Consider the following 10,725-nt stretch of genomic DNA (forward strand, 5'->3'; position numbering starts at 1 on the left):
CATGTCTTGAAATGCTATTCTCTAAATTTATAACTCCAGACCGGAATATCCATCTGGATAGCTGATAGACATCTATAAAATGCCACATGTCAAAAAAATGAAATTTTAATCTTATCCCCAAAACAGTTCCTCCTCGTTTTTCTCATCTCAATCAATGTCCCTTCAATCCTCCTTAGCAATGAAGCCCAAACTCTGCAATTCATTTTCTACACTACCTCCTTTTTTTTTAATCTCTGATTTATAAATTATTCTGTCATAAGTTTTCTCACCAAATGTTTACTCAGAAATTGCTATATGCCTAGTACTGTTATAGGCACTGGGAATTTAGCAACGGATGAGACCAGTCCTTGTTCTCATGGGCTTATGAGACATTGTTGTGATGTACTGACAATAAATGTGAAAATAAGTGATAAATTAGATAGCAGTAAATGCCTCCTTCTAACGTATTGCTGCTTCTTTCCATCTTTTTTTTTTTTTTTGTATATTTTTTTTCTGAAGTTGGAAACTGGGAGACAGTCAGACAGACTCCCGCATGTGCCCGACTGTGATCCACCCGGTTCGCCCACCAGGGGGCGATGCTCTGCCCATCTGGGGCGTTGCTCCGTTGCAACCAGAGCCATTCTAGCGCCTGAGGCAGAGGCCACAGAGCCATCCTCAGCGCCTGGGCCAACTTTGCTCCAGTGGAGCCTCGGCTGCGGGAGGGGAAGAGAGAGACAGAGAGGAAGGAGAGGGGGAGGGGTAGAGAAGCAGATGGGCGCTTCTCCTGTGTGCCCTGGCTGGGAATCGAACCTGGGACTCCAGCACACGAGGCCGATGCTCTACCACTGAGCCAACTGGCCAGGGCCTAAACCACTTAGACTCTTGCTTGCAATAGTCTTCTAACTATGGACTCTGGAGCCAGACTTGTTCTGCTCCAATCTTGTCTTTATGCGACAGCCAAAATGAGGGGAGGGTTACGTGCCTCCACCGCTGAAATGCTCCAGTGACTTCCCGCCATGCTTGAAGTAAACCAGACTCCTCTGGGGGGCCCTGTGCGATCAGGCCCTCATCTACCCGCTGTCCTCCTCTCCCGCCAATCCCCAGCCACCTCCTGTGGACCCTACTGGCCTTGAGGTTCATTGTTGGTGTCAGTTTTCCTGCCTCAGGACTTTCGTCCGTCAGCCTCTAAGCCCGACTGACTCCTAATCACCCTTCCAATCTTAACCTAGTTAATCTTTATCCAAAATGTCACCTCCTTGGAAAGAGCCTTTCCCTCTTCTCTCAATTTAAATGATGTCTCTGTCATGCCCCCTTAGAGCAACTTCCTTTCCTTTTTATAACAAGCAACTAATTATAATTATGATTTTATGTAATAGTCCAGTGTCTATTTAATTGCTATTTTCCCACCACACTGCGAGATCCAGGAAGGCCAGGCTCTTGTCTGTCTCGCTCGGCGGCAACAGAGCCGCTCCCAGCGCCCGGTTAGTGCTAGCGGACGTGCAGCGGCCGAATGGGCTGGGAGTTACCACACTGCCGTCTCTGACATCTGCCCCCCCCAAACTCATCACACATTCCAGGTCCATACTGCCTCTCCTTTTAATAGGCACAGGCACATGAAAACCTCTCCCTGTACTTAAATTATTCCCGACCTAATCAGATACAGTTATTCTCAAGCTCATTCATCCGTTCGTTCACTTAACCATTATTTATTGAGCACCTTCTAATTACAGGGCACCGTGCCAGACAGTATATGCAAGATTTAAAGATGAATAAGATGTGGTCCCTGTCCTCGAAACATTTACAACCTAGAATTTTTAAAAAAGTTATCCAGGAGTTGTAGTGGGGGACAGGGGCGCTACGAGCCACGATCGGCACAAGTCAGCCGAGACAGGGGTGCCGAAGAGGTCGATAATACGTCCACCTGGAGATTTCAGGAAGGCTTTCAGGGAGGAGGGGCTTCTGAGCTGGATCCTGGAGGGTGGGCAGGGCTTAGGTAGGGCGACGTGGTAGAGGAAGCGTCCCCGTTACAGTAATATAATGTTACAGTAATTAAATATATAAAAATATTAAAAAAACCATAGAAGATATATAGAAATAAGTTAGGATATAATAAAAGCCATTAAGGCAAGTGAAGAAGGCTATGCCCTCTGGGTGGGAGCTGGTCTAGTGTGTACAGCTGTGATAGACAAGACTATGGATGCCCTTTGCGCAGGGCCCAGTTAGCTTGTGTGTGAGACTATATATAGATAAAAAGAGTTCCCTGTGAGGAACTCCCTAAAAGTGGCTTGATGCGATAATCCCTAACACCTGTTAGAAGGCATTGGCCCGAAAGGGTACTAAAGGCGAGGGGCTCCCAGCTGCAGTTAGCCATCCAGACTCCAGCGTTGAACGTGGACTGTGTCCACACCACTCTGACCAAGGACAGCCAAGAGGAGCACGCTGACAGGGCCCCCATTAAGCTGTACCCAGGCATGCCATAGGATTTGTGATGAGTAATAAACTGCCTGTGTGATTCTTGCAACTAACTTATGTGTCGGTCGTGTCTTTCCTCTGGTGGCAGTTGGATCAGTAGAATCCTCATAGCCGCCTCAAGAGTAGTCTCGAAGAGGCCGCCAGCCCTGCTGATAAGCAGGAGTGTCCCACTGCGCCGGGAAGTCGAGTAGGGGACGCCTGATAGACGTAGAGCTGGCTGTACGGGGACAGTCCCAGAAGAAGCAGCAGACTGTGCAGAAGTAGAAAACGGGGGTGTAGCGGGACCCACGTGTGGCCCTCAGCCCAGGCCCCCGGCAGAGGAGCTATGGAAGGCCAAGATGGGGCGTGGGGCATGTTGTTCTTTATTTGTTACCTCCCGGGGAGTCAGCAGAGGGATAAAATAAGAGTGAGGAGGGAGCCCTGGGGAGCCCTGGCTGCATGTATAACTTTAAGGTAGGAAGAGTTCAGGGAAGACAGGTATCTGTGTGGTTGGAGGAGGAGGGGCGAGACACTGCGGAGGAAGGGGAATGTCCCCTCGCCGTCCAACTGGGGCACTGCCTCAGGAACACTAAAGGAGCTAAACTCAAAGTTAGGATGGCCACTCTCACACCGGGGCTGAGAGGCCACCGTCTCCACACTGCACTGTGTCCGTCTGCTTGGACTGTCATAACAAGAGGCCACCGGCGGGGTGCTTCACCCAACTGAAGTTTCTTTCTCGCAGTCCTGGAGGCGGGGAAGTTTCAGATCAAGGTGCCTGCTGACTCAGCTCCCCGTGGTCATCCTGGCTTGCGGAACGCACCTTCCTCCGTGTGTCACGTGGTGTGGGCCCGTGAGCAGAGAAAGAGCTCTCTCTCTTCTTACAAGGCCATCAATTCTATCGGACGAGGCCCTCACTCTTATGCCGTCATCTTTAAATACCTTCCCAAATGCAGTCACATTGGAGATTGGGGCTTTAACATATGCATTTTGGGGGTACATAATCCCACCCAAAGCATGGAGGCAAATCAACATCTGGGGTTTTAGAGCCAAAGACTGCTCAGGCTTGTAATTCAGTGATTTTCAGGTTGTGTTTCAAGGAGCCCTAGGCATTCTCAGTAGCATCTCCTGGTGTTTTTGCTCAAGAGACGAAGTAGTCTGCCTGATTTTTATATATGGCCTCCACTTAGGACTTCCTCCAAAGAAAGGGTTACACTAAGGGTCCTAAAAGAATTAGGAACCCCCTGATCTAGTTTGATGACTTCATTTGGCCAGAGAAAGAGGATCCTGAGATTTAGAAAGGGGAAAAGACTTGCTCACAGTCACAGAGCGAGGTAGGGACGAATTCTAGTGCCAATGAGGAAAGTGGAATTCTGTGCACAGGCCCCTCAGCCAGTGCGGGGTCTACTGTCCCTCTTAGATTCCTCCAGGCCCAGGAAGGGGTGCCATAGCTGTCCCCATTGTGGACGACTCTGCTGGCACAGAGTGCTGCTTACTGAAGATCATGTCCAGAAGGAACCGGTACCCTGGAACGCCAGCAGGACACTGGTCTTTCATCTGTCTCCCTTCCCCACTTGCTCTGCACACCAGACTTGGATAATGCGTTGACAGGAGTTCTGGCCTATTAAATAACAGGCATTTTTCCCAAGCAAGGTGCCCAGAGAATGATGCTGCGGACGCCTACGCGATGCTCTCCGGTCCCGTCCGTCCTCAGCGGCCCGAAGGAGCCAGAGGTCAGAGGTCCCCCTGTGGAGACGGGAGGGGCAGAGCCCTGCCACGTAGGGAGAGGCGCAGGGGCTGACATTTTCCAGATCAGCTCTAACACTTCAAGGAAGCAAAGAGGCATAAAGAAGACAAAGAACAAAGCTGCTGGGACCAAGGAGGAACCTGTCTGGAGTCCTCTGAGGTCTGCACGCCCAGCTTTGGATTGCCAACGTTACTTCTGTGGAAAAAGAATTGACTGCTGGGAATTCTAGTTTTCTTACGGCTGAAGGGGAGTGAGAGAATGGCACAGAGTCCCTGCCCAGTGTCCCCTGTCCCCGGTCCCTGGAGTGAGGGCCCCTCACGTCCTCTCATCCATGGAGACATATCAGCCCAGGCTGTTTCCTCTGCTTTTAAGACACAGGCCATGGGGCGGCCCCACTCTTCCCCTGAGCGGCCTTCCTTTCCTAATTCCCTCCTCGTCCTTCAGGTCACAGCTTAAATGTTTTCTCTTCTCTTTAGGGAGGCACTTCCCGGCCACCTCACTGCCCCCATTATTAGTCTCAACGTGACACTTCTCCTTCGGAGCACTCTGCCCAGGTATAATGATATATTTATATGTTTGAAGGTTGCGCTCCCAGATTCTAAGCGCCACTCGGGCCGTGAGAAAGACCGGCATCTAACGGGTGCCTGGTCAGCATCCGCCATGTTGCGGCCCCTCGCTGAATAAATACTTCCTGCGTGAACTACTGGTTTATTTCCTTGAATGCGCAAGTTTTATTGTTTCCTCTAGCTTTGTTGAGGGTCCACTCAATGTGGTCAATAATGGTGGTAGCTGTGGATTTTTAGCCTAGAGCCAAGAAACGGAAGAGGTTTCAGAAATTACTTTTGTCTGTAATTGACCAGTGGAAGATCAGATCTTGGAATGGGGCTCCCTGTGACAAATGCGTTCATTTACTCTTGCAGCAAATGTTTATCAACCAGGTGCTCTATTACCTCGTGTGAAAGCGCAAGGGATACAGCGGGAACAAAGTGGAAACGGCCTCTGTCCTCACGGGGCAGGTAGAAAAAGTTACCAGAAATCAACAGGGTTGGCGGGAACGAAGCAGGATGATGAGTCAGAGTGTAGGCGACCTAGGTGACACTGAAATGGGTCTAAAAAGGCTGCTCTCTGCCGGGACCTGGAGGAGTGGAGCACACCGGCCATACAAAACTGAGGCAGAAGGAACAGGAAATACGAGTCTGCAGGTGGGACTGACTTGGCATGGTGCAGTGACAGAATGGAGGTAAGAATGGCCGGAGTAGGCCCTGGCCGGTTGGCTCAGTGGTAGAGTGTTGGCCTGGCGTGCAGGAGTCCTGGGTTCGATTCCCGGCCAGGGCACATGGGAGAAGCGCCCATCGGCTTCTCCACCCCTCCCCCTCTCCTTCCTCTCTGTCTCTCTCTTCCCCTCCCACAGCCAAGGCTCCATTGGAGCAAAGTTGGCCCGGGCGCTAAGGATGGCTTCATGGTCTCTGCCTCAGGCGCTAGAATGGCTCTGGTCACAAGAGAGCAACGCCTCAGATGGGCAGAGCATCGCCCCCTGATGGGCCTGCCGGGTGGATCCTGGTCGGGCGCATGCGGGAGTCTGTCTGACTGCCTCCCCATTTCCAACTTCAGAAAAATACAAAAAAAAAAAAAAAAAAAAAAAAAAAAAAAAAGAATGGCCGGAGTAGAGTAGGCACAGGGGAGCTTGGATGGAGCTGGGAATGGCCACACAGAGCTCCAAAACCATGCTAATGAGTTGGGGTTGCAAGTCATGGGAAGATTTTAAACACAAGAGTGACTTGACTTGGTTTACAATTTAGAAAGGTTGCTGGGTGGAGATTGGATTGGCGAAGGGCAGTATAGAAACAAAGAGACAGATAGGTCTATTGCAATAGTCAAGGAAGAGTTAGGGGCTTGGCCTTGGGTGGTGGCGGTGTGAAGGAAGGGAGGTGGACACTTGAGATTTATTTGGCGATAGACCCGACAGGTCCCAGTGATGGATTGAATGTAGAGCGTGAGGGAGAGGGAGAAATTGAGGATGACTCCAGCGTGACAAATGGCTCTTTCCTTGAAGTCATGCATCTTTACAATTTGCTGCTGACTTGACCCACCCTGCTTTCCATCATTCCTACCCATTAAGGCTTTCACGAGTCCCTCCTTGGCATCACTTAGGTTCCATAGTTAGCATTTTAATTCAATAATGTACAGTCTGTATGGCTCATATCTCGATCTTCACAGCTCATTGAGCCTCTTTAAATGGTCTGAAAAACACATGAATTAAACATGGTGGGCGAGGCGGACGAGACTCCAAGTGGCAGACATGCCCGCACTCCCAGCCCAGGGTTCTGGGCAGGATCCAGGTTGGGTTTATGACTGTGAGGTAATGCTGATGGCCACTGTCTCAGCAGGTGTTTTCAGGAAAGATGGACAGAGTGAAGTGTCTCCTGGAGAGAAGGACATGAGGAACTGCAGGAGGGAGAGAAAGACGTCTGGAATGACACAGACTGCCAATAAAGCATCTTGACTACCTTGAGACGGGGCTGGATGAGGTGATCAGAGTTTTATTAGGCCGGAGTGCGCACGTGTGTGGGTGCAGAAGCCTAAGGGAAGGGCAAGAGGAGGAGGAGCTGGATGAGGGAGAAATGAGATTAGCCATGAGAAGAACAGCCATCACTGTTGACCGAATTCTTACTCTAGTATGTCATGCATTGTGCTAAACCCTACAGGCAATATCTACTGTTCAATTCCTACAATACCTCTGTGAAAATTATTTCCATTTTACAGAGGAGAAAACTGAGACTTAAAGAAGTCGAGGTAACTTTCTTACAGACAAATAGCTAATAACTGATACAGTAAGGCTTTAAACCAGATTAGTGTGACTGCAAAGCCCTTGTACTTAACTATATACTACACGGCCTTCTTCAAACAGGACCAGCTGGCAGGCAGAGGAGGGAGCAGGTGGAGAGAGGGAGAGAGAGCCTAAGAGAATACGTGTACTTGATCTCACAAAAAAGTAGATGACTAAAATGAACGAGACTCTAACCTGAAGGGGGAAAAAAGGAGATTAGTCTATGACATGAGACTGGATCAAATCTTATGAAATTTCTAGAGACGGATACGGTGAGTTCGCAGCCTCCCACTCTGTTCCCCTGCAGGCTGCGGGCTCATAACTTCTGTCTTTATTGCTGTTTCTTCTCCCGGCTGTGAATCTGTCTTGAGATGAGCCAAGAGTCTCTGACTCCTCTGACCCAGACCAAAGCCATCCCGGGAATGGAGGGGAACAGTATGAACCTCGGGTCCTGAGTGAAGGAAACGAATGCGGAATAAAAGACTCCAGAGGAACAGAGCTGCAGTGTAATTAGCTGAGATTTATAACTTGGCATGAAAACCGCTTACGTTAGATCTTCAGTTTTCCTGTTCTGGCTCCACGTTTCCAAAGAAATCCCCCAGCCTCCCTGTGGCTCCTGGCTCCCAGGGGATACTCCGGGGGAGGGCGGTTTCACTCCTCGAAGAAAGAAGACTAGAATAAGTGTAGGCTTTTATCTTCTGCATCTGTGTTTTGGGTTTCCTGTTCTCAGTCCATTAACATATATATATAACCAGGTGGTAATTCATTGATTAGTTCATATTAGTCTATTGTGTGATCATAAGTACACATGGTAGTGATGTATCACACCCTGTAATGGACAGCAGAGCTACACACAAGGAACCTGACAGGTACAAACACAGGTCATGAAGCTAAGTGTTAGGGTAGGCCGGGCTTGGGTAAGAAATTACAGCTGCCAAGCTGCCCTGTGGTACAGGAGACATGTTAGCATTCTGACCTTCTGCCACCAGAAGACCTCGGTTTGTGCCTTTGGGTAACTCTTTGACTATGGGATAATTTTTAATGACAGCAATCCTTAGTTGTCTCATCTACAAAATGGAGACCATTCATTCATTCATTCATTCATGCAGCAAATGTTTACTGAACAACTCTGGGATGACCTGAGCTTGAGTGAGTGACAAGAGAAGGCTTCTCCGGAGATAGCGTTTGAGCTGGGACCTGGCTGATGGCGAGGGCGTCGGTCACGTGGAGGCTGGTGGTGGGGGCAGGTGTTCCAGATGCAGGGGCATGTGCACAGTGCTACGAGACGGGAATGAGTGTGACCTCCAAAGCCCACGGGGAGACGACTACGCCCAGCTGACCCAAGGGGGGTTTGTTATTGTTTGTCCTCAACATTTTTAGGTATAGCTATTATTCTGAATCTCAAACCCTAGCTTCAAGGAGCGTCCTTGAATGAGGGAGTGAGCATCTCGACTCTTTAGAGAAGAACATGATGATGGGGAGCAAGGTGCCAAGTGGTGAGACTGAGAAGAACGTGCAGGGCAAGGAGGTCCGTGTGGGAAGTGACAGGGACATCCTCTTTGTCCTGGGGTTAGAGACACCAGACGGTGACTGTGGTCTGCACCAGCAACGCCCAAGCGCCGGACCCACAAACGCTGCGCCGGATCCTGCAGCCCCACCTTCCTCGTGCTAGACCTGCCCCTGGGGTGAGAGGCTCCCTGGGCTTTGGGCTCCCTCCGTGGAGATATTGGCTTTGGGAAGAGCCCTTGTGGGGGATGGGGGTGCGGAGGCTGGATCCGGAAGGAGGCAGGAGGGAGAAAGAGGAGCATCGTGGGGGCCGAGGGAGCAGCCCCAAGTGAATCGGAGTTGGCTCAATGGGTTGGGCCCCTGGTTGTCAGAACCCCAGCTCTCTCCTGCCCCTTGCCCCCTGCCCTCGCCTGGCACTCGGCCCTGGAGATGACATGCATGGTTCATGGGACTGGATGTTCGATTCTGGCTTCATTTCAGCTCCAAGATTGCATTTTTTTTTTTGCTGTAACCTCTGTTGGGGACCATATGGGCATTTCAAATGTCCCAGGCCCGCAAACCAATAAGTACAAATGAAAACAAATCAACTCAAAATACATTCTCTCTGTCTCTTGCAGGTTGGGCCCCAGTGGCGATGGCTGCTGAGGACGTGAGGAGCCCCCACTCTGCTGCCCAATCGGCTGTCCCCCAAGTTCTTCCTGCCATGGCAACCTTTTAACAACACTGGCACTTCTCTGAAGGGACTCACTCTACCCAGGGGGACATCCTCACCTCTGGGAGGAGGCCAGAAAGCCGCGGTCAGTTCCCCTCCAGCAGCACCTGACCCGATCACCGGGGGAGGATGAAGCAGTCCCCTCCCACCTTCAGCAAACAAGAAACCTCTGTTGTAGATGCGGTGGCTTCGTGAGAATGGCCTCATCTCCTCGTGAGTGAACCTGTCCAGGGCAGGGGGAGGGGACAGTCTTGGGTTTGATCCATGGACTGTTCTCAGAAGAGGAAATCTCAGTTCACCGGTGAACCAAGGTAGAAGGGAATCTTTCTGACAAAAATTAGACACAAAAACAGACGATTCAGGTAAGAGTGAAACCAACTTTCCTGTGAACTGTCATTGGACAACTGTTTGTTTGTTGGTGTGACTGCCTGTGTTTAAAGGAGATGGACAACACGACATCTAAACCACCCCCCACGTAATTACTGAGCCCCGAGGACTCCCCATCCTCAGTCTCTCTCCCTAGAGCTGCGCTGTTCCTGCCGAGCAGGGCCAGCAAAGTACGGCCCTCGGGCCGAATCCGGCTGCCTGTGTGTGTGGATAAAGTTTTATTGGAACACGGCCTTGCCCATTCCCTCACCTGTCGTTGGCAGCTGCGTTCACATTGCGCTGGCGGAGCTGAGTAGGGTGACGGACACGGTGTGGCCCGCAGAGATGACAACACTTGTGACTGCCCTTTACGGAAGAAGGTTGCCATCTCTGCTTGCAAGCCTTAGCCCTGACAGAGTCTCACAGCAAGGTGGCGGCTGGGGAGAGGGAGGCAGGGAGGGAAAAGGGCAATGGGGTGTGCGGAGTGGGACAGGGGGGCAGCAGGTCAGCACAGCAGCCCTGGCGTGGAACAGGCCTGGGTTCCAGCCCCGACCCTGTCACCTCCTGGCTGTGTGTTTCAGCGAGTGACTTGGCTTCTGCGTATTTCAGATTCCACGTCTGTGAAGCAGCTCCAACAATGGTACCCCTCTCGTGGGTGGTCACGAGGGGTGGGGTGATTAACGTAAGCACCGCCTAATGCGAGCAAAGGGCTCCATAGGGAAGAGCTGTTATTTTTATTAATAATCCTGTGTTCCAGGCACTAGGCTAAACACATCATGTGTATTAGCTCTGTTAAGCCTTGTACTGTCCCTGTGAGCTAGGTATTGTCATTTCCACTCTTCGGGGGTGGATCTGTAGCACAGAACATTGCTTCAGGTCCCGGGACTTGTGGGCGGCAAGTGGTCACTGTGAACCAGCGTCGTGTGGATCCCTCGGGGGGGTGGGGGGGGGAGGCTCAGGTGCAGCAGGAATCACACAGCGGGCTGGTGGGGGGCCGAGACTGGGTCAGCACATGCCCCACTTCATGAGGACATTTCCTGAGTGGGCACAGAGGAGTGGGGCCCTCAGCGGGTGAGGCAGAGTGCACCCACAAGGAAATAGGCCTCTGGGTGATTTTGTGTTGAGAAATGTAGCAACAGC

General features: G+C 51.1%; 1 non-coding gene across 1 annotated transcript; it reads right to left on the reverse strand.

Moving 5' to 3' along the window:
- Positions 1-768: 768 nt before the first annotated feature.
- TRNAT-CGU (transfer RNA threonine (anticodon CGU)) lies at positions 769-844 on the reverse strand. The gene has a single exon. It is a non-coding gene; the product is annotated as a tRNA-Thr (tRNA).
- Between the last annotated feature and the right edge of the window lie 9,881 nt (positions 845-10,725).

Source organism: Saccopteryx bilineata, chromosome 11, assembly GCF_036850765.1.
Source record: "Saccopteryx bilineata isolate mSacBil1 chromosome 11, mSacBil1_pri_phased_curated, whole genome shotgun sequence".
Lineage (NCBI taxonomy): Eukaryota > Metazoa > Chordata > Mammalia > Chiroptera > Emballonuridae > Saccopteryx > Saccopteryx bilineata.